This window comes from Rhinoraja longicauda, chromosome 4 (assembly GCF_053455715.1).
Source record: "Rhinoraja longicauda isolate Sanriku21f chromosome 4, sRhiLon1.1, whole genome shotgun sequence".
NCBI lineage: Eukaryota > Metazoa > Chordata > Chondrichthyes > Rajiformes > Arhynchobatidae > Rhinoraja > Rhinoraja longicauda.
The window spans coordinates 17416863-17441964 of record NC_135956.1 but is presented as its reverse complement, the minus strand read 5'-3'; the positions used below and the strand labels follow the sequence as shown (position 1 = coordinate 17441964).

Sequence of the window (25102 nt, the reverse complement as noted above, 5' to 3'; positions counted from 1 at the left end):
ACGCAGGCAAGTGGTACTAGCTCAGATGGGTTAGCATGGATGAGTTGGGCCAAAGGGCCTGCTTCTGTGCCGTATGACTCTGGCCCCGCAGCATGTGTGACAATGCACTTTGGCAGGAGTAATATGTAAGTACAGAGGAGCTGAAGGTGTCTGTGGTGTTCATATCCAACATTTAAGGCGAGGGGGGGGAAAGATTTAATAGGAAACCTGTGGAGCAACCTTCTTACACAAAGGGTGGCAGGTACATGGAACGAGCTGCCAGAGGTGCTAGTTGAGACAGATACTATTATAACATTTAACTAACATTTGGACGGGTTCGCGGATGGGATAGGTGCTTAATGGCCAATGTGGACATGATGGGCTGAAGGGCCTGTTTCCACACTCTGTGACTTTCAAGTCCTTGGTACATCTCAAAGCACTGTGTTATTTCTAACGTCCAGTCACAATTATTTTATAACCACATACAGCAGACGATTTTACAAGAAGGCATGCATTTGCACAGTATTACCTTGGTGAGTTCCCAAAATAATTCAGAACTAATGAGGTACTTCTTGGAGCGTAGTCACGGTTATAATAAAGGGAACAAAGCAGTTCATTTCTGCTCAACAAACTCTGACAAAAGGAAACATGTTAATGATCAGATAACTTATTTTTGTGTGATGTCGACTGAGGGAATAAATTCCAGGCATAACTTGCCTGCTCCTCCTATGAGAGGTGTTGCGCGAGACCACCCGAGAGAGAACATGTGGGCCTTGTATTGCCGTTGTCTTCAAAAAGGTGGCACCTACACCGCAAAGCACTCTCACACGAATACAGTGGATGTCAACTTCACTTTTCACTCAAGTCTCCTGAGTGAGATTAGAAAAACACAACCTTCTTTTGCAGAGACAAGATCCCCAGCAACTGTGCTGCATCCTGCAAAAGTAGGTCCCTTAAGTGGTAACAATATAAATTAACAATCAGTCTATTTTTATATCATTCCTGAGAAATAAAGTTCGGCTATGAACAAGAATAATTTCAGCGGCTGCCCGACTTATCAAAACAGCCATCTTCAAAATATTTTTACACGCATCTAAAAGAGCTTCTCAGTGCCACATCAATAAATGTATTAATTGGGATGTTATCCTTTCTCTACCATTTATTTTTCCAGCTGAAGGCAATTATCAACCATTTTATATGAAGATGGATTATTCCCAAGATGTGGATATTGTTCATGTATGTAATAAACCAATTCAGCGGATGATTAAATTGGACCAGAGCTTGCCCATATGTGCAAAGTTGTTCTTTTTAACGCAGTAAAAGGAAGGGTAAACCTTTCTTCTCTGGACAGATATTTGGAAGGACAAACACCGTGTTCCGTCTGTGCAATGTGACAGCTGCACTAACTTTTCACTTCTGATAAGGGACCTTATTAGCCATGATGGAGAATGGTGGTGACAATACAGCTCTTGTTATGAATGTTATAATAGTTGCACTGACCTTTTTATGTAATTTAATCAACACCAAATAAGGAATACATTATATGTGATCTGTTGCAAATGTTTGGCATGGCTACAATGTCCCTGGTTTGTGTAGGATAGTGTTGCTGTGCGGGGATCGCAGGTCGACACGGACTCGGTGGGCCAAAGGGCCTCTTTCCGCACTGTATCTCTAAACTATACCAAGCTAAACTAAACTACATGCAATGATTCATCCTTGTGCATCTGGAGCAGTTCCTCATTAGTCACACACGATATTTATACCTTGGCAACTCTGAATAAAATTCTTGAAGGATTGGACAGGCTAGATGAAGGAAAAATGTTCCCAGTGTTGGGGGAAGTCCAGAACCAGGGGGGGGGGGTCACAGTTTAAGAATTAGGGGTAGGCCGTTTAGGACTGAGATGAGGAAAAACTTCTTCACCCAGAGAGTTGTGAATCTGTGGAATTCTCTGCCACAGAATGCACAGGAGGCCATTTCACTGGATGTTTTCAGGAGAGAGTTAGAGAAAGCTCTGAGGGCTAATGGAATCAAGGGATATGGGGGAAAAGCAGGAACTGGGCACTGATTTAGGATGATCAGCCATGATCATATTAAATGGAGGTGCTGGCTCGAAGGGCCGAATGGCCTACTCCTGCACCTATTTTCTATGATAGGTGCAGGATTTGTCCTATCTAAACTAGTTCCACCTGCTTGCGTTTGGCCAATATCCTTCGAAACCTATCCTATCCATGTACCTGTCCAAATGTTGCAATAGTACCTGCCCTAACTATGTCCTCTGGCAGCTCGTTCCATGCACCCACCATCCTATGTGTAAAAAAGTTACCCTTCATATTTCTATTGAACCTTCTCCACTCCCCACCCCCCTCACCTTCAATCTATGTTCTCCGGTTCTTGATTCCCCACAAGATTGTACATTTACACAATCTAATCCTCTCATGATTTTGTGTAGCTCTATAAGATCACCCCTCATCCTCCTGCGCTCCAAGGAATAAAGTCCTAGCCTGCGCAACCTCTCCCTATAGCTCAGGCCACCAAGGCAGTGGTTATATTGTAATACATTTTGTTCCAGCTTGTCTGGTAGCTCATTCCTAACCCGCTGAGTTACTCCAGCATTTTGTGATACCTTCGATTTGTACCAGTTATTTTCCTACACTTCTCCTGACATCCTAACTTGCCCAAAGGCCACCTTCTCTTCTGATTTACAGGCCTCAGATGGATGAAGTACGCCCTCTTATTTCCTCTCACTACCCACACTACCATACTTCACTTTGGTCCAGCCATAACTTCTGCCCTATCTTGAACAACTTTGCTGATGCAGTGCAACTTTTTGATGAAATATATCCCCACAAGTGTCATATGAGTGCTGACTATTGACCATGAATTTCAAAGCACATTAATATACGAGGTTCAGCTAGATTTCTCGACGCTTTTACGAGACCTTATATCTGATAAACTGGAAGACTATCTTTAACATTTCCTGCAGTGTTCTGCCAAAGCTCCACTGTCTTTTCACCTTTTCTTGTGGACTGAATTAGGATTCTCAATGTTTACCAGTGGGCTGAGCACTAAATCTTCTCCTGTGTTCTGTAGCTCTGCCACTCCAATATGTGTTTTGTCATGTTGCTTTTTGCCATATTGTTGATGTCAAAACAACTTCCATTTAACTAGTATTCATCAAATAACTTCTCGGGGGCATTCACCAAAATTGACAGTAAGCCACGTGAACAGGTATTTCACCGATACCTTCTCATGAATTTTGCAGAGGGGATAGATGATTTGCGACAGGGATTTGCTTTGTGGTTTTCTAAATAAAGCAAGAACACAAAATGCTGGCATAACTCGGCGGGTCAGGCAGCATCTCTGGAGTTCATGGATAGGTGGTTTTAGGGGTTGATCATAAGATCATAAGACATAGATGCAGAATTAGGCCATTTGGCCCATCAAATCTGCTCTGACATTCACTCACGGCAGATCTATTTTTCCCTCTCCATTCTCTTGCATTCTTGAACAGATACATGGATAGGAACATTTTAGAAAGAGACGAGACCAAGGGGACCCGTTGGGCCCAAACCTCTCCTGCATTGGTGCAGCACCCTCTCCTCCTCCTCCCTCCCCTCCCCCCCTCCCCTGTCCTCTCTCCCCCTCCCTCCCTCTCTCCCCCCTTCCCCTCCCCCCACTCCATCCCCCCCAATCCCCCTTATCCTCCCTCCCTCCCTCCACCCCCTCTCCCCTCCCTCCCTCGGAGATAGGTTTAAACTTTAAAATGTGAATAACGTTAAAAATATAACACCGATTTCAATGAAACTTCTTCCATTAGCACCAAAGGGACGACGGTGAGTAAGGTGGGCCTAAAATTGTCGCACTATCGTGCACCGTTTTGGCTGTAGTTCAGGAACAAACAAACAAACAAACAAGACTTTTGGTATATAGATGGGCCATAGGATTAACAGATGGGGCACCTTGGTCGGCATGGGCAAGTTGGGCCAAAGGGCGTTTCCATGCTATAAGACTTTATGACTCTAGCACTATTCATGCATATCACATTTTGCTTTGTTTGTGCATTTAATGTGCTCTCTGAGCTTTACCAATTTCTTTGCCTGGAAGCTAAATATTAATTTGACTGTCTGGAACATGGTAGTTATGAGAAATGGCGCATCTTGCTTGAGATGGCATTCTGATCTTTCCTTACAGTCAGCAAATATAAGAGCACTAAAAAAGTTTCAATTAAACCTTCCTCTGAACCTCAGAAATCTGTTTGCTCAAGTAGCAGTTACTTTCGCTGGAAGTGTTCAGTAGTGCATCAGGAGAAGATTGTCAAGAATAGAAGAGACATTTGTCACTTGTTGGCGCATACAAATTGGCTTCAAACATTGCGACAGTTTTTATTTTGCCAATTTAATATATGCTATAGTTGTAGCAAAGACAGGGACATATAGTGAATGATGAGAGATAGCAAGATGCAATCAGTTATATGCCTGTGAGCCAGCAATTCTCTGAATATCTAATTGATTGAGCAAATTCTGATTTGCAAATTGCTCTGCTGTTAACAGATGGAAGACAACAGCATTCAGGACAGCCTCTTAATCTAAAGAGGGTATTTTTGTACTGTGGAACTGCTTCCTGTGTAAGTACTTACAGAGGCAGTGTGTTGGTGCTTATTATTTTCTCCTTTCTGCATAGTGGGTTCATAAGTTCATACGTTACAGGAGCAGAATTAAGCCATTCGGCCCGTCAGGTCTACTCCACCATTCAATCATGGCTGATCTATCTTTCCCTCTCAACCCCATTCTCTCCTGCCTTCTCCCCAAAACCCTTGACACCCGTGCTAATCAAGAATCTGACAATCTCCGCCTTAAAATATCCATCTGCTCGGCCTCCACAGCCATCTGTGGCAAAGAATTCAACAGATTCACCACCCTCTGACTAAAGAAATTCTTCCTCCTCTCCTTTCGAATTGTATGTCCTTTTATTCCGAGACTATGGCCTCCGGTCCCGAGGTGGTCTAACTTTCACTGAAGATGATGAATAGGAAAATCAGTTTGACCAAGCTGATATCACCAATCTTACCACACCCGACCCTCCATCTCACCATTACAGATTCTCAGTAACAGTGCTGATTGAAATAACCACAACTGCAAAGTTCAAAGTGATGCAAGCACAGCTAGTTTGATAACTTGCATTGTATCAGCATTTTTAAAAATACCCTGCAAGGTACAGTTTTGGAATTAATTGCGTCAATAGGGAATTGTTTCATAAATGGCAATAGTTTTTTTTTTAACCAGAAATAGGACAGGCTGTTTTTAACGTGCACATAAATATCTTTCAATCAAATTGACCGAACGACCCAGAGGAGGCTGAAGTGAGTGAAGAAGAGAAGCATTGGATTCTAAGGAATGTACTGGAACATTCCGGGAGGTAGGAAGCGGTGGGGCATGATACATTGGTGGTTCTGGGAGTGAGACATGGATATTGTCTACAAAACACTAAAAAAAGGCTTTGGATTTTTATTTTTCCATATTTTCTTACAACATAGAAGAAGAGCATTTCGGCCCGTTACTCGATGTCGGCTTGAAAAGGAATTCCACTCCTCTACGAGTTTTCCATGTGACTTATTCTACCCACTTTCACATCAACGCCTCCCAGATTCTATCGCTTACCTGCAGTTGAGGGATAATTTCCAGAAGCCAATTAAGCAACCAATCACATTTCTGAGGGATGTATAAAGAAACGAACGTGCAAGGGGAAAACCCACCTGGTCCTAGTTAGTACGTGTAAACTCATGGGGGCATCATTTTGAGGGCAGCACGGTGGCGCGGCAATAGAGTTCCTGCCTTACAGCTCCAGAGACCCAGGCTCGATCCTGGCTGTCTGTACGGAGTTTGTACGTTTTCCCTATGACCGAGTGGGTTTTCTCTGGGTGCTCCAGTTTCTTCCGACACTCCAAAGGCACACAGGTTTGTAGGTTAATTGACTTTGGTAAAATTGTAAATTGTCCCTAGTGTGCAGGTTAGTGCTGGTGTACGGGGTGATCGCTGGTCGGTACAGACTCGGTGGGCCAAAGGGCCTGTTTCTGCACGGTATCTCTAGAGTCTAAAGGCTAAAACATATACTTCAGCTGATTGCACCCACTCTGACCATCATCCCATTTACACTAATCCTACCTTAATCGCATTTATCTATTCACAAGTTCACAAGTTATAGGAGTAGAATTAGGCCATCCGGCGCTTCAAGTCAATTCCTCCATTCATTCATGGCTGATCTCTGCCTCCTAATTCCATTGTCCTGCCTTCTCTCCATAACCATTGACACCCATTCTAATCAATAATGTCTATCTCTGCCTTAAAAATATCCCCTGACTTGGCCTCCAGAGCCCTCTGCGGCATTGTTCCACAGATTAACTACCCTCTGACTATCTATTCCCCCCTTATTCTTCTTAACTCCCTCTAAACTTTACCCCCGCATCTTCAAGCCGGAGGCCATTTACTGAGGACAAATAACCTACCAATCTGCACATGTGCTGAGGGAGGAAAACCAGAGCGTCCAGGTAAAACACATGGTCCTAAAGCTTGCTCTGCCATTCAGTATGGGTGACGTTCCACCTCAAGTCTACTTTGCTCTTCCTGATCCTTCAAGCTTCTGATTTCCTGAGCATCCAAAATTGTATACATTTCAGCCTTGAACGTACTCAGCTGTGAAGAATCCCCAACGTGGAGAAGCACAAACAACAGTGCAGTGGTAAAGTTGCTGTCTCACCGTGCCAGTCAACCAGGTTCAATCCTGACCTCGGGTACATCACAAAATGCAGGAGTAACTCAGCAGGTCAGGCAGCATCTAGGAGAGAGGGAATGGGTGACGTTTCGGGTCGAGACCCTTCTTCAGACTTCTCCTGACCTCGGGTGCTGTCTGTACAGATTTTGCACTCTCCCTGAGAATGTGTAGGTTTCCTCTGGGAGCTCCGGTTTCCTCCCACATCCCCAAAGACGTGCAAGTTTGTAGGTTAATCGGCTTCTGTAAATTGTCGTCAGTACGTAGGAAGTGGATGAGAAAGTGGTATAACATAGAACTGGTGTGAATGCTTGGCTGATGGTCGGCATTGACTCAGTGGGCCAAAGGACCTGTTTCGCTCCTGTATCTCTAAACCAAGCTTAATTAAAGTTCTCTGGGGGAGAGAATTACCCAGTGTGTTGCCTCCCTGGTGCCAGGCTACAAGACGTCGCAGACCGACTTCAGAACATCCTCGTGAGGGAAGGTGAGCAGCCGGAAGTAGTTGTGCATGTAGGCACAAATGACGTGGGTAAGAAAAGGGAGGAGATTCTGCAACGTGAGTATAGAGAACTAGGCAGGAGGCTGAAAAGCAGGACTTCAAGGGTGGTTATCACTGGGTTGTTTCCAGTACCTCGTGAAGGTAGGAACAGGGAGATAGAGGATCTGAATGTGTGGCTGAGGAGTTGTTGCAGGGGGCAGGGGTTTAGATTTCGAGACCACTGGAATCTCTTCTGGGGCAGGGATGACCTGTATGAAAGGGACGGGTTGCACCTTAATGGGAAGGGGACCGACATTCTGGCAAGCAGGTTTGCTAGTGCTACACGGGTGGGTTTAAACTAAACAGTGGGGGATTGGAGTCAACATTGTGGAAGTGTGTGCACGCAGCTAACGGGAAAGAGAGTGTAGGAAAGGTCACGTTTCAACTAACACGGCAGGTGGATGGAAACCAATGCAAGGAGTCAGAGGGCCATTAAAGGGGGGGACAGAACCAAAAGGTAGAAGGGAGATAAGAAAAACAAACCTGAAAGGTATGTGCCTTAATGCGAGGAGCATTCGTAATAAGGTGGATGAATTGAATGCGCAGTTAGTAGTTAATAATATGTTGGGACATCAGGGAATATTGAATACCCCTGCATGTTTAGCTCCCAGGGTGACCAAGACTGCAGGGGTATTCAATATTCAGGAAGGATAGACAGAAAGGAAGAGGAGGTGGGGTGGCATTGCTGGTTAAAGAGGAGATTAATGCAATAGCAAGGAGAGACATTTTAGCTTGGATGCTGTAGAATTGGTATGGGTAGAACTGCGAAATAGTCAAGGGCAGAAAACACTTGGAGTGGCATACAGATCACCAAACAGCAGTAGGGAAGTTGGGGATAGCATCAAGCAGGACATTAGGGACGTGTGTAGCAAATGTACAGCAGTTATCATGGGTCACTTTAATCTACCTATAGATTGGGCCAACCAAATTGGGAGCAGCGCTGAGGAGGAGGGTTTCCTGGAATGTAAACGGGATGCTTTTTTAAACTAATATGTAGAGGAACCGACTAGAGGGCAGGCCATCCTAGACTGGGTATTGTGTAATGAGGAAGGATTAGTTAGCGATCTTGTTGTGCAGAGCCCCTTGGGCAACAGTGACCATAATATGGTGGAATTCTACATTAGGATGGAGAGTGACATGGTTAATTCAGAGACAAGGGTCCTAAACTTAAAGAAAGGAGATTTTGAAGGTATGAGACGAGAATTGGTTAAGATAGATTGGCAAATTATACTTAAAGAGTTGATGGTGGAGATTCAATGGTGAAGATTTAAAGACCGCATGGATGAACTCCTAAAATTGTTCATCCCTGTCTGGCGAAAAAATAAAACGGGCAAGGTGGCTCAACCGTGGCTAATGAGGGAAATCAAAGATAGTGTTAAATCCAAGGAAAAGGCATATAAATTGGCTAGAGGAAGCAGCAAACCGGAGGTCTGGGAGAAATTTAGAACTCAACAGAGGAAGATAAAGGAGTTAATTAAGAGGGGGAAAAAAGAGCATGAAGGAATGCTTGTGGGGAATATAAAAACTGACTGTAAAAGCTTCTTTAGATATGTAAAAAGGAAAAGATTAGTGAAGACAAATGTAGGTCCCTTACAATTAGAGACCGGCGAATTTATAATGGGAAGCAAGGAAATGGCAGAACAGTTAAATGTACTTTGGTTCTGTCTTCACTAAGGAAGACACAAACAATCCAGAAATACTAGGGGATCGAGGATCTAGTGGGAGGGAGGAACTGAAGGGAATCCACATTAGTCAGGAAATGGCGTTAGGTAAACTGTTGGGACTGAAGGCAGATAAATCCCCAGGGCCTGATGGTCTGCATCCCAGAGTACTCAAGGAGGTGGCCCGAGAAATTGTGGATGCATTGGTGATCTGACTCTGACTCTGACTCTGGATCAGTTCCTGTGGACTGGGAGATAGCCAATATAACTCAATTTTTTAAGAAAGGAGGGAGAGAGAAAATGGGGAATTATAGACCAGTTAGTCTTGCATCGGTAGTGGGGAAGATGCTTGAGTCGATTGTTAAAGATGTTATAGCAGAACATTTGGAAAGCAGTGACAGGATCGGTCAAAGTTAGGACAGATTTATGTAAGGGAAATCATGCTTGACTAATCTTCTGGAATGTTTTGAGGATGAAACAAGTAGAATGGATAAGGGAGAGCCAGTGGACGTGGTGTATCTGGACTTTCAAAAAGCCTTTGACAAGGTCCCACACAAAAGATTAATGTGCAAAATTAGAGCACATGGTATTGGGGGGTGGGTATTGACATGGATAGAAAACTAGTTGGCAGACAAGAAGCAAAGAGTAGAAATTAACGGGTCCTTTTCAAAATGGTAGGCACTGACTAGTGGGGTACTGCAAGGCTAAGTGCTGGGATATATATACAATATATATTAACGATTTAGATGAGGGAATTAAATGTGACATCTCCAAGTTTGCGGATGACACAAAGCTGGGTGGCAGTGTGGGCTGCGATGAGGATGCTATGAGGCTGCAGGGTGACTTGGACAGGTTGGGTGAGTGGGCAGATGCATGGCAGATGCAGTATAATGTGGATAAATGTGTGGTTATCCACTTTGGTGGCAAAAACAGGAAAGCAGATCATTATCTGAATGGTGTCAGATAAGGAAAAGAGGAGGTGCAACGAGACCTGGGTGTGCTTGTACATCAGGCACTGAAAGTATGCATTCAGGTACAGCAGGCAGTGAAGAAAGCTAATGGCATATTGGCCTTCATTTTGAGAGGATTTGAGTTTAGAAGCAAAGAGGTCCTATGCAATTGTACAGGGCCCTGGTGACACCACACCTGGAGTAGTGTGTGCAATTTTGATCTCCTAATTTGAGGAAGGATATTATTGCTATTGGGGAAGTGCAACGTAGGTTCACCAGGTTAATTCCCGGGATGGCGGGACTGACATATGATGAAAGAATGGGTCGACTGGGCTGGAATTTAGAAGGATGAGAGGGGATCTTATAGAAACATATAAAATTCTTAAGGGATTGGACTGACTAGATGCAGGAAAGTGTTCCCAATGTTGGGGAAGTCCAGAACCAGGGGTCACAGTTTACGAATAAGGAGTAGGCCATTTAAGACTGAGATGAGGTAAATAAAAATCACCCAGAGAGTTGTGAATCTGTGGAATTCTCTGCCATAGAAGACAATAGAGGCCAATTCACTGGATGTTTTCAAGAGAGAGTTAGATATGGCTCTTAGGGCTAAAGGAATCAAGGGATATGGGGAAAAATCAGGAACAAGGTACTGACTTTAGATGATTAGCCATGATCATATTGAATGGCGGTGCTGACTCAAACTCTACTCCTGCACCTATTTTTCTATGCTTCTAATTCAAAGAATTGGTTACTCACTGAGTCTAGAAATTGATCATTTTCTCTGTCGTCAACAAACTACTCCTTACCATGGAACATTACCTCTTAGTTTTAGGTTCACCAGTGTGATGGGACAGCCTTTCAGTACCTGCCCTTCATACATATTCAGAACTTTACAAGCAACAATGAGTTCATCTTTAATGAGTCAGAACTGCCTCACTTGACAACACTTGAACCTCTGAGTCAGGAGAAAGTGTATTCAGGAACCGCTCCAAAGATTTCAACATAAATATCCAGGCTGCTACTCCTCCAGTCCAACGCTGAAGGAATATTGCACTCTTGGTGGTACCATCTTTTGGAAAAGATATGAAACCAGGATATGAAACCAAGCTCTCTGGAGGATGTAAAATATCCTGTGGCACTATTTCAGAGAAGAACAAGGAAATTACTTCCATTGATTGAACAATATAACGTTTCTGCTTGTGGGAGTTTGCTGAGCACTACCTGGCCGTTTTATTTCTTAGATTGCACCAGTAACAGTGTTTCGATAGCTTCTCACTGGCGTGAGGTGCAGGGATTGTGAAAAGGGCTGGGATGGATATTCTTACGCAATGCAACATTTTTATTTGCACTGCACCAGCGAATTAAATCTAAAACCCAACTGCAGTCCTGTGCTGATCATCCGCCTCGCAGTATAAACGAGACATATAAACGTGAAGGCCATTGGGCATGTACATCAATGTCAAAAACATGAAGGTACATCCTAAAGAATTTTCATTCCTATTCCTATGTGGTCCTAACAAGCACGTTTTATTGCCAATATTATTTGGCCTACGCAAACACGTTTCTGACCCCTAGCACCCAAGGCCATCAGATTCTAACGTTTTCTAACCACACTTTTCTCACCCTGGGCTGAGGGGTTTTCTGATCCACTCCAGTCCTCAAGTGTTTTCCTGGTCTCCACTCTCCACCATGGAACTATGCCTTATGCCCTAAACCTCATCCCTTTCAAATTTATGCAGACAACTAGCACAAACCCTGTTGCATATTATTGATTCAGCTTGTCTTTATTGATGCTAAATAATTCCTTAGACTTGAGTCTTTGGAGATACAGCGCGAAAACAGGTTCATCAGCCCACTGAGTCCCCGGCCATCCTGTGCACTAACACTAGCCTAGACACTAGGAACAATTTACAATTTTACAAAAGCTAATTACCTACAAACCTGTAAGTTTTTGGAAAGTGGGAGGAAACTGGAGCACCTGGAGAAAACCCACATGGTCACAGGGAGAATGTACGAACTCCGTACAGACAGCACCCGTGGTCAGGATCGAACCCGGGCCTCTGGCACTGTAAGGCAGCAACTCTACAGGTGCGGCACAAATTTAAGATTTCAAGGAACCTGCGTGATAAAATCATTTAAATTCAAGATCACTACTCATTCTTGTAAACTCCAATGAGTGGTGGCTCATTTTTTTCCTTCTCTCTTTAATGGGACAATCTAGACTGGAATCGTCTAGGCATCTAGGGCAAGTATATATTTTCCTTAGGAACAGAGCCCAAAACTCTAGGATTGGTCACACTAAACCCCTATAAACCAGAAATAGGATTTTCTTATTCTTGCGTTCCATCCCACTTGCAAGTAAAAGCAAGAAATAAATCTCTTTTTTATTTGTCTGCTGATTTGGCACATTCATTTTTTGCTTTTCCTTTTATAAAGACATCCAGGTCCATCTAACACAAACATCTATCACTTATTAACAATAGAAAAAAAAGTTTATATTCTTCCGATCACAATGAATAACAGTTATTTCCTCAATTTATATACCATCTGCCATCTTCTGGTCCATTAACTTGACTTGCTACTTCTTCTTTAAAAATAGATTCCAACATTTTCACAACAAATCAAGTTAGGTGAACTGATTTCAGTTCCCTCAGTTCTCTTTCCTTCCTTTCAATGTCTTAAAATATTGGGAGTTTCAGAAGGTTATCAACAATTTATCCAATCTTACTGCAATCGCCTCTTCTAAAACTCCAAGATGCAAGCCAATCTGCTGATATCAGCCCATTAATTTCTGCGGCACAATTGTGAATAAGTTCAGTGCATTTATAGTTTCCCATTATTTCTGGAATGATTATATTTTTTAACTCTGTAAATACACTATTGTTCAAAGCCGTTGCTTTCTTCTTCATTCAAGGCCTAGATGGAGTCGACGTGGAGAAGATGTTTCCAGTAGTGGGAGAGTCTAGGACCAAAGGGCGCAGTCGCAGAATAAAAGGACATACCTTTAGAATGGAGATGCGGGGGAATTTCTTTTGCCACAGGGTGGTGAATCTGTGGAGTTCATTGCCACAGACGGCAGTGGAGGCCAAGTCATTGGGTATTTTTAAAATGGGGATTGATAGGTTCTTGATTGATAAGAGCATCATAGGTTACGAGGAGAAGGCAGGAGAATGAGGTTGAGAGGGAAAAACAGATCAGCCATGTTTGAATGGTGGAGCAGACTCGATGGCCGAATGGCCTAATTCTGCTCCTATGTCTGATGATTTTATGATAAAAATTCTCCCTTATACATAGTCAAATTTAGCAGACTTCCCTTTCCATGTTTTTCATTTTCTCCCCATGTATTCACTTAATACCTCATAAAACATCTGTCTCGATGTCTCCATCTGAGAATGCACTGAACATGTGGGGAGAAAACATGATGTTCAATTACTCACAGGGTGTTTAGTTTGGTTTAGTTTAGTTTAGTTTAGTTTAGAGATACAGCCCAGAAACAGGCCCTTCAGCCCACCAGGTCGGCGATGACCAGTGATCCCTGTACACCACCACTATCCTACACACTAGGGACAATGTACAATTTTGCCAAGACAATTAGCCTACAAACCTCTATGTCTTTGGAGTGTGGGAGGAAACCGGGGCTCCTGGAGAAAATCCATAGAGGTCACGGGGTTAACGTACAAACTCAGTACAGACAGCACTGGCAGTCAGGATCAAACCCAGGTCTCTGGTGCTGTAAGGTAACAACTCTACCACTTGCTCCACTCTGCCTCCTTATTTTCGGCCCTTAGGAGAAAATGTGAAGGAGGAACTGGATGAGAGGTGGACTGTCAAAAAGCAGTCGGCTCACAGACAAAGAGCAGTAAGCCCTGGAAATGTATCAGATCTGCATCTCCCTCGATCAGAAATGGAGAGGTTGTGAAATTATCCACGACAGGGTACTATTTAATTCCATTGAAGTCACCTTGTTGCCACGCATTAAAGATGTCCCATGTTGTGATAATTACCAACCTGTTTGTCCGAATGCCCTCCAATCTGGTGAGCATGCAACGCAAGTGAATATAGACGCAAAAAGCTGGAGGCACTCAGTGGGACAGGCAGCATCTCGGGAAAGCTTTTTGTGTCTATTTCCGGCATCTGCAGTTCCTTCCTGCACAACACAAGTGAATGCTTGAGCTAGAAGTGGCCACATTACAACTGGTTGCAATTTAGTGTAAACTTCTTACGTAACCCCACATCAGCCACTCTTGATTTTTCAAATGCTCCCCATTTGAACTGAGCATGAAATTTGATGATAATAATTTTGACTGGATGTTTTCTATAACGAGTTAGCAATCTGCTTGACGATAATTGCACCGACAGTGAAGAAACCTCACCTCGCTTGCCTGCTGGTGAACCTTTTTGTCTCTCTTTATTGCTTCTGAACCTTTCGAAGCTCATTCTTAATATTTGCTGGAAGTGCTATTTCGGGGGCTACAATAACATTAAATATAAAATAATATTCAATGGCACTCCCAAAGCTTGATTTTTGAATGGCTTGAATAAGGAGGAGAGACGTGTAGAACTATTTCGATCAAAGTCCTTCACCATTTCTATTCTATTCTATCCCTCTAAATATATCCTATCCATGTACCTGTCTTAATATTTTTTAAATGTTGTGATAGTACCTGCCACAACTACGTCTGGCAGCAGTTCGTTCCATACACCTACCACCATTTGTGTAAAAAAGTGGCCCCTGTTCCTATTAAATATTTTTCCCTCCCCTTAAACCAATTTTTTTTTGCCTTCCATCACAGAGGAATGTGGAGGAGCATTGTGGTGGATGTTTGTTAAAATATATTTTGTGTGTTCTGTTGCTTTTAATTGGTATGACTGTAATGGCAAAACAAATTCCTCGTATGTTGCAAAACATACTTGGCTAATAAAGTATGATTATGATAATGATTATGATTATGATATCCTCTGGTTCTTGATTCCCCTACTCTGGGTAAAAGACTGTGCATTTACCCTATCCATTCCTCTCATGATGACTAAATGGACACTCCCCTAAATGGACACTCCCCCCCCTACATCAAAAATCTTCTAACCTCCCTCTCTAACTCCAGGTCCCTCAGATCGGCCGACTTGGGGCTATTCACTATCCCGCGGTCTAGGCTTAAACTCAGGGGTGACCGCGCTTTTGCGGTTGCAGCTCCTAGACTGTGGAACAGCATCCCTCTCCCCATCAGAACTGCCCCCTCCATCGACTCCTTTAAGTCCAGGCTCAAAACATATTTCTACTCCCTAGCGTTTGAGGCTCATTGAGGAGGCGCTGTGAACTGTTTGCGTGCTACTGTATGTTTTCATTTTTTTTCTATTGGAACCTAATCAAATGTACAGCACTTTGGTCAACGTGGGTTGTTTTTAAATGTGCTATACAAATAAAATTGACTTGACTTGACTTGACTTGACTTGGATAAGGTGATTCCCATTGACTAGTTTAGTTATAAAGTTTAGTTCAGTTTAGAGATACAGCGTGGCAACAGGCCCCTCAGTCCACCGAGTCTGCGCTGACCAGCGATCCCCACGCATTTACACTATCCTATGCTCACTAGGGACAATTTACATTTATACCAAGCCAATTAACCTACAAATCTGTACGTCTTTGGAGTGTGGGTGGAAACCGAAGATACCGGAGAAAACCCACGCTGTCACATGGAGAACGTACAAACTCCGTACAGACACCACCCATAGTCAGGATCCAACATGGGTCTCTGGGCGCTGCAAGACAACAACTACCACTGCGCCACCGTGCTGCCTACCTGATGTGCGCTACATATATAATTTGCCACCTCAGTTGCGGTTAAAATTAATTCCCCAGTGTGCTTGATGGCAGATTTGAAGATTATTTAGTTGATTAAAAAAAAACATTGGGTGTTGCTAAGTGTTCTGCCAACTCAAGGGCACCTTCCCAAGTGTGATGAATAATTGAAAGTTTACAAGGAGACAGGATATAAATATACGTTATCAACTGATGGCAATATAAGAGCTTCCATCCCATAGCTTTTGACCTGCAGAAATTGTTGAAGGATGCAGCCTCCCTTAGCTTGCAGGTACTGACGTGTCTGCTTGCTGCCAGGATGGAAGGCGGGAATTTTAACTCCCTTCATCCACCAGAAACAACAGTAACACTGAAGTTAGGCACAAAAGGCTGGAGTAACTCAGCAGGTCAGACAGCATCTTTGGAGAAAAGGAATATGTGACAGAGACCAGATACAGCACAGGAGGCCCAGATTCGACCCCAACTACGGATGCTGTCTGTACGGGGTTTGTACGTTCTCCCCGTAACCACGTGGTTTTTCTCCGAAAACTTCGGTTTCCTCCCACACTCCAAAGATGTACAGGTTTGTAGGTTAATTGGCATGGGTTTGTATACTTGGTATAAGTGTAAATTGTCCTTAGTGTGTATTGGCTTATGTTAATGTGTGGGGATCGCTAGTCGGCTTGGACTCAATGGGTTGAAGGGCCTGTTTCTGCGCTGTATCTCTAAACTAAACTAAATTAAACATTTCAGGTGAAGACCCTTCTTCAGACTGTGAAGAAGAATCATTTGTAGTCGTGCACAGCTGGAGTATAGACAGATACACCATTCATTTATTGAATTATTGTTTGTTATGTTATCTACGCATATTACACTGCTGCAAGTAGGGATTGCATTGTTTTCGTGTTGGTACATATGACAATTAAACACTCTGGACTCTTGAATATATATATTTTTACGCACTGTGTCTCATTTACAATTTAATTTTGTTGATATAACAGTAAAATGGTAAACATGATTACAGTTTCGTACGAGATGCTTCAAAAATCACAAAGCCCACTTTCATTGCCAGGCAGCTATAGAAATGCAATGCAGTTCATGCAAATGCGTGATAGAAATGAAGGTATGAGTAATACGAGTTTAGTGTAGTTTTGTTTAATTTAGTTTAGGTTAGAGATACAGCACGGAAACAGGCCTTTCGGCCCACCGAGTCCATGCTGAGCAGTGATCCTCGTACACTAGCACTATCGTACGCACCAGGGACAGTTTTACAATTTTTACCAAAGCCAATTAACCTACAAATCTGTAGGTCTTTGGAATATGGAGGGAAACCGGAGCTCCTGAAGAAACCCACAAGGTTACGGGAAGAACGTACAAATTCTTTACAGACAGCACCCGCTGTCAGGATCGAACCAGGGTCTCTAGTGTGGTAGCAACTCTACAGCCACGGCACCATGCAACTTTTATAATAATTACCTTTTGGTCCCCAGTCACTTCCAGAGATATCAGGAGTTGGCTTTTCTATCCATACTGAAAAACAGGGTTCTGCTTCCATTAAGCCCAATGATGATGCATTTGCTGCCATTTAGGCATTCCACTGGGATAATTACAGCATTCACAATATTAGCCTGGCCCCAAATATTTACTTCAAGATATGTACAACCTTGAGATTGGGTTTTAATGTGGTCAGTAAATGTCTTTGCTTTAGAAACTTAATATATCCTTCTAACAACCATAACAACTTGCACTTAACACCAAACCATGAAAAGAGGTATTAGGGCAGGGTGATACATTTGAAGTACTGTCAAGTCAAGAGTGTTATATTGTCCCAGATAGAGCAATGAAATTCTTACTTGCAGCAGCACAACAGAATATATAAACATAATAAACAATATATTATATGAGAAAGAAAAGGTTGCGTGTGTGTATATATATGCATATACGCACATATGCGTACACGCGTACACACACACCCACGTATGTATATGTGCGTATATGCATACATAAACCCACACAGAACACACACACATACACATAAAAACCAAACAAACCATAATAGTGGAAAAATACAATACTGATGCCCCCAAGTCTATGTAGTGCTGATTTAAAAGGAGTAAGGTAACAATTTAATGATTATGTAAACCCTACCTAGCCAGCAGAAGGCAGAATGGATAATGAATAATTAAGTTATATTATTTTTCAGAGTATGCGAAAGAGATCCTCAAGAAAAGGCAAGGCACATATTGTCGGTGATAAAATTCAGCTTGACATTAATTATTAAAATTGCCCTTAGAAATCCCAGACTAAACCGATCTTGTCATTGACAAAGAAACATCAGCCGGGAACCGGGAAGGGGATGAAAATGGGAGAAGGGGGACTCGGAAAAGGGACAGAAATGGGAGAATATGTTAGGATAGGGTGGAGAGCGAGGGAGAGGGTGGAGGAACATTGGTTATCTCCCCGATACAGAAGTGGCCTAATTCTGGTCCTGTCACATATGAACTAGAATACTAAATTTTGCCTGCATTGGTCTAGTTTGGTTTCAGAATATAAATTGAAAGCTCTAGTTTAATTCATGAATTACATTGTATTTTTTTGTTCAGCTAGTTATTTTGTGCTGACGACATATTATTTTGCTAAAAAAATGTCTTCTAAAAAAATATGTCGACCAATTAGGCACACATATACTTCATGCATTGACAAAATCTCACGATTTTTCCTGAATTATATCATCAAGAAAAATAAACAGTATTAAATCTAATCAAAGCATAGTTCAAATACCAAATGAAGCTCTTCAGAAAGAATAATACATTTAAAAAATACCTTGTTGCCTTTAGATGAGTCAATCATTATCATAATAAATTATTTATTGTCATTCTGCATTATTATATTGGATTTAAGACCAATGACTCTTGGAATGTGGAACAATTGTAGATATTTTGTTGATCTGTTGTAGCAGGTCATACTTATGCATTTACTGTGGCCTTGCAGAAAAACATTCATTTCGTGTAAAGGCACAAGAGACTGCAGATGGTGGCCACAGTTTAAGAATAAGGGGTAGGCCATTTAGAACGGAGATGAGGAAAAACTTTTTCGGTCAGAGAGTTGTAAATCTGTGGAATTCATTGCCTCGGAGGGCAGTGGAGGCCAATTCTCTGAATGCATTCAAGAGAGAGCTTGATAGAGCTCTTAAGGATAGCGGAGTCAGGGGGTATGGGGAGAAGGCAGGAACGGGGTACTGATTGAGAATGATCAGCCATGATCACATTGAATGGTGGTGCTGGCTCGAGGGGCTGAATGGCCTCCTCCTGCACCTATTGTCTATTGTCTTGAACAAAAATCAAACAAAAGAGGGACAGGGTGGCACAGTGGCATAGCGGTAGAGTTGCTGCCTGACAGCGCCAAAGATCCGGGTTCGATCCTGACTATGAGTGCTGGCTGTATGGAGTTTGTACGTTCTCCCTGCGATCACGTGGGTTTCTTCCGGGTGCTCTGGTTTCCTCCCACACTTCAGAGACGTACAGGTTTATAGGTTAATTGGCTTCTTTGTGGTGTAGCAGAGTGGCGCAGTGGTCGTGTTTCTGCCTTACAGCGCCAAAGATCCGGGTTCGATCCTGACTACAGGTGCTGGCTGTTTGGAGTTTGTACGTTTTCCCTGTGACTGAGTGGGTTTTCTCCGGGTGCTCTGGTTTCCGGATGTACAGGTTAATTGGCTTTGGTAAAATTGTAAATTGTCCCTGGTATGTAGGATAGTGCGAATTTGCAGGGTGATCGCTAGTCGGCATCCGGCATGGGTCGAAGGGCCTGCTTCCATGCTGTATCTCTATAGACTAAAGTCTAAAGGAACTCAGCAGAGCAAGCCAGAGCACCCGGAGAAAACCCATGCGGTCACAGGACGAACGTACAAACTCTGTACAGCCAGCATCCTTAGTCAGGATCGAACCCGGGTCCCTGGCGCTGTAAGACAGCAGCTGTACCATGATTAGTGTTTTGGAAGAATGTTTGTAAGCGGCAGAGCGAGGATTCATCGGCTCTTGTGGATTGATTCAGATGCTATGTTTGCTGTATCCAACCTCGGTGAACACCTGGTATCATTTTGGAGCTTCCATCATAGTTACCCAACTCAAGAATCTGACACTGGTGCCTGGAAGGAAGATTGATTGATATCCCATTTTCTAACATCAACATACAGAAAAGTATGTGAGTTAAAAACTCCGACAGCAACTTGAGAACACAATTCATGCTGACTCTGCAAATGTTCTGCACTGTTGGATGGGAGCCATTTCAGATCAGATTGAAATCAGATATTCAGGCTCTGTGACACCACTTGAAGAAGTGCAGGTAAGTTTTCAGATTTGTGAGACTGTTTCCCTCTCACAAAACCATGCTGACTACCCCTAATCCCGGCGAAACGGTGGCGCAGCGGTAGAATTGCTGCCTTACAGCGAATGCAGCGCCGGAGACTCAGGTTCGATCCTGACTACGGGCGCCGTCTGTATGGAGTTTGTACGTTCTCCCCGTGACCTGCGTGGGTTTTCTCCGAGATCTTCGGTTTCCTCCCACACTCCAAAGACGTACAGGTATGTAGGTTAATTGGCTGGGTAAAATGTAAAAATTGTCCATAGTGTGTGTAGGATAGTGTTAATGTGCGGGGATCGCTGGGCGGCGCGGACTCGGTGGGCCGAAGGGCCTGTTTCCGCGCTGTATCTCTAAATCTAAAAAATCTAAATCTAATCTGTCGCTGCCTGTCTAAATGTTTCCCTATCTCTGCAAAGGCCTCCATACATACCTCTCAAGCCCCCCACACATTCAGAGGATGGACGATCTGGCCCTGGGGATTTATAACCATCAGTACCTCTTTGGTCATTCGTGTATGATTTAAGATGTCTTAATTCCTTTATTCCTTAGCTTTCATGATCTTCTCCTCAGTAAACACTGATGAGAAATATTCATATAATATCAAGATTCAAGATTCAATTTAATTGTCACATATACCAATTAAGGTCCAGTGAAATTTGAGTTAACATCTCCCCATCTCTTGTGACTCTACACAAGGATGGGTATAGTGATCTTTAAGGGGGCCTATTCTTTCTCTGTCCATTCTCTGCACTCTTAATATACCTGTAGGATCTCAGGACTTTCCTTTACCTTGCCTGCCAAATCCACTTAATGTCCTCTTTTTGTCCTACTGATTGCCTTCTTAAGTGTACTCCTACTTTGGATGGCACGGTGGCGCAGCGGTAGAGTGTAGCCTTACAGCACCAGAGACACGAGTTTGATCCTCACTCTGGGTACTGTCTGTATGTAATGTGTATGTTCTGTGACCGCGTGGGTTTTTTTCCAGGTGCATTAGGGTTAAGATTTCCTCCCACATTCCAAAGACGTACAGGTTTGTAGATGAATTGGCTTCGGTAAATTGTAAATTGTCACAAGTGAGTAGGATAGTGCTCGTGTACGAGGATCACTGGTCGACACAGACTCAGTGGGCCGAAAGGCCTGTTTCCTTGCTGGGTCTCTGTCAAAGTCAAAGGCTGGGTCTCTATTCCTTGGAGCGCAGGATGATGAGGGGTGATCTTATAGAGGTGTATAAAAACATGAGAGGAATAAATCAGGTAGATGCACAGAATCTCTTGCCCAGAGTAGGGGAATCGAGGACCAGAGGTCATAGATTCAAGGTGAAGGGGAAAAGATTTAATAGGAATCTGAGGGGTAACTTTTTCACACAAAGGGTGGTGGGTGTATGGAACGAGCTGACATCCGAGGTAGTTGAGGATGGGACTATCCCAAAATGTAAGAAACAGTTAGACAGGTACATGGATAGGACAAGTTTGGAGGGATTTGGACCAAACGCATGCAAGTGGGACTAGTGTAGCTGGGACATGTTGGCCGGTGTGGGCAAGTTGGGCCTGTTTCCACACTGTATCACTCTATGACTCTAGTCTACTATTCTTATACTCACGGAGGGATTTGATTGATGCTGACTGCCTAAATATGACATATGCCTCCTTTATCCTGACCAGAGCCTAAACATTTCTCATCAACCATCAGGGCTCCCTGAATTTGCCAGACCCTTCACCCTCACAGGAACATGTGTCCTTGCATTCTTCCTATTCACTTTTGAGAGCATCCCACTTGCCAGCCATTCCGTTACCTGCAAACAGACTCTCCCTGTCAATCTCGGCAAGGTCCAGCCTAATGTCTGCAAAATCGACCTTGCCCCAATTTCGGACCTTAACTTGTGGGCCAGTGCTATCCTTCCCCATAACTGACAGAGTTATGGTCATTGGTCCCACCATGCACTCCCATTGACTCTTCTGCCACTTGCATTACATTGTTCCCTGAAATGTGGTCCAGTGTTGTATCTCCCTGTCCTTGCACTTTGGTCGCGGGGCCTTTCATCGCCCGGCTCGGCCGCGAGACGTCTCAGCGCCCGGTGCGATTCGGCCGCGGGGACTTCCATCCCCTTGCGGGGACTGTGCGGGTCGGTCGGGGACGAGCTGTCTGTCCGTGGGCGTGGGGAAGAGAGAGTGGAAGTTTTGTTGCCTCCATCACAGTGAGGGGGTGTTTGGAGTCACTGTGATGGACGTTTGTGTTGGGGTCATGTGTCTTGTGTTCTTTTTTCTATGACTGCTATGTAGTTTCGTTCGGTACCTCGGTACCGAATGACAAATAAAGCTCTGTTATACTGTTATGGACAACCCAGTGAATATTAGGGAAGGTGAAATCTCCCATTATTACCACCCTACTATTTTATTTCATTGGATGTAAAGCATTTTGACACATCTTGATAAAGTGAATAGCCCTCTTTGGGTTTCTCCCATAATTATAGTGGTAGATTGGAAAGAGAACTCTCAAAGGTTTCTCAACTCGTTTTGATATTGGTTTATTACTGTCATGTGTGCCAAGATATAGTGAAATGCTTTGTTTGTACTCTATCCAATGAACTCAGATATTACTGTACATGTGTATAGCCAATCACAAGTACAATAAGTACAGGTAGAGCGAAGAAAAAATGTATCAGAGTACAGAATATCATTTTCAGCATTGAAATGTCACAGTTCAGAGAAAAGGTTGGAGATTGGGACTACACCCTAGCCTATGAGAAGATAATTCAGAAGTCAGATAATGGGGGTGGGCGGAAGAATCTGTTCCTGAGTCTGGTGGTATGTGATTTCCACTTTTTGTACCTTCTGTCTGATAGGAGTGGGGATAAGAGGGAAAGACCGGGATGAAAATGATCCTTCATTAAACTGGCTGCTTTCCCGAGGTAGCGTGAAATGTAGATGGATTCAATGGTGGAGAGTCCGATCGGTGAGATAGACTGGGCCACGTCCACAACTCTGTAATCTCTTGCGGTCTTGGGCAGAGCTGTTCTTAAACCAAACTGTTCCAAAACCAACCTCCCTTCTATTGACTCCATTTATACCTCACGCTGCCTCAGCAAGGCCAGCAGCATAATCAAGGACGAGTCGCACCCTGGCCACTCCCTCTTGTCCCCTCTCCAATCAGGCAAAAGTTATAGAAGTGTGAAAACGCATACCACCAGAAACATGGATAGTTTCATCCCAGCTGTCATCAGGCAACTGAATCATCCTACCACAACCAGTGAGCAGTGCTGAACTACTATCTACCTCATTGGTGACCCTCGGACTATCCTTGATCGGACTTTGCTGGCTTTACCTTGCACTAAACGTTATTCCCTTATCATGTATCTATACACTGTAAATGGCTCGATTGTAATCATGTATTGTCTTTCTGCTGACTGGGTAGCACGCAACAAAAGTTTTTTACTGTACCTCAGTACACGTGGCAGTAAACTAAACTAAACTGAACTGGAGAGAAAGGAAAATTGAAGACAAACAAATAAACGGAGCCATTCTCAGCAGGTTCATTGTGATTATTTAATGGAAGCTGTTGAAATAATCTGCCTGGTCTGGCTGGGCAATGGTGCATTGCTCAAGGGAGAAAAGCAACATTAAGAATTAAAAAGAAATTAAATCATACAAAAAGAATTTTGTTTAATAACGACGGTCTCCTTCAATCAGTGTACAATTTCTTTTAATAGAATAATGTGGTCCTCGGGCTGCAAAATATTCCCCATAAATATACGTTTCACAAGAGAAAGACAGAAAAAGAATAGTTAATTGGAAAAGGTTGCCTACCTAATTTATTTTTCCTTATCAGCTCCTTGCAGACAAGGCTTGAGCAACTCTAGATGTTCTTTGTGATGGCAGGCGAGGCATGGGCAATAATGCTGTATTAAAATATAACGGGAAGATATTAGGTCAGATTACCATTTGAATTACCATTGATTTTCAGCTCCAATGTTATTAACACTTAAATACCAAGCATTACCTGAAATTCATTACAGTAACATTCACACATGAGTTTGTGTATTAACATCTGATCTTTTTTGTTCCAAAGTCACATTCCCCCACCATGATTTTTATTATGGTTGCCGTAAAATATCTACTGGTATCACAAAATGCTGGAGTAACGCAGCAGGTCAGGCAGCATCTAGGAGAGAGGGAATGGGTGATGTTTCAGGTCGAGACCCTTCTTCAGACTCTACTGATATATCTACTGATCTATTCGCTTCTTATAATCCATCACCACTATTGATGACGTCCAATAATAAAATGTTCAAAAGTCAAGCAAAACAATGTTCGGCAGTACAAAAAATAAAAGGCCACACATGAAATCGAAAAGAAGGAAGTTGACTAATTACACAGAGAGTACCAGATAAATGGAATGATATTAAAGTAGACAGTTAGGGCTACAAAGTTTTGCAAAGCGAGCGACTTCGGGTCAATTGGGATGTTAAATTGCTAAAATAATATGAAATAGGAACTCAAACCCTACTCATGGCCTTAACCTAGTCGGACAGACAGATTAATGGTTTATATAGTCCATAGAGGCGACTTGGTTATTGAAACATCTGATGAGGTTGCATTCCTCTGTTCTAACTGCCTGTTGCCATTTACGGTGAAATTTGCGGTCATTGTTCGGTGAAATTTTGCAACTTTGTCGGCACCAAAACATGGCGACTCTTGTGTACTGCCTAGGTAAGGTCTGCTGTACGATTTTACCAGGTTGCATTTCACTGTACCTGGGTACACGTGACACTAAAGTATCATTGAATCCTTGAGTCACTGAGTCATTGAATCATTGACATAATGTCTAACACAAGTAGGAAATGCTGGTGATACTTGGAGTTTAGTTTAGTTTGGAGATACAGAGTGGAAACAGGTCCTTCAGCCCGCTGAGTCTGCACCGACCAGCGATCCCCAAACATTAACACGATCCTACACACACTCGAGACAATTTACATTTATACCAAGCCAATTAACCTACAAACCTGTACGTTTTTGGAATGTGGGAGGAAATCGAAGATCTCGGAGAAAACCAAGA

The 25102-nt window shown here is 43.1% G+C and overlaps 1 protein-coding gene across 7 annotated transcripts in view; it reads right to left on the bottom strand.

The window, feature by feature from the left end:
* Positions 1 to 25102, bottom strand: part of dlgap1a (discs, large (Drosophila) homolog-associated protein 1a) — a 539147-nt gene that overhangs the window by 262885 nt on the left and 251160 nt on the right. For all 7 annotated transcript variants that reach the window (XM_078397270.1, XM_078397269.1, XM_078397275.1 and 4 more), the window contains one exon: positions 23854 to 23945. The gene's annotated coding sequence lies outside the window, so the exon portion shown is untranslated. The remainder of the gene's footprint in view (positions 1 to 23853; positions 23946 to 25102) is intronic.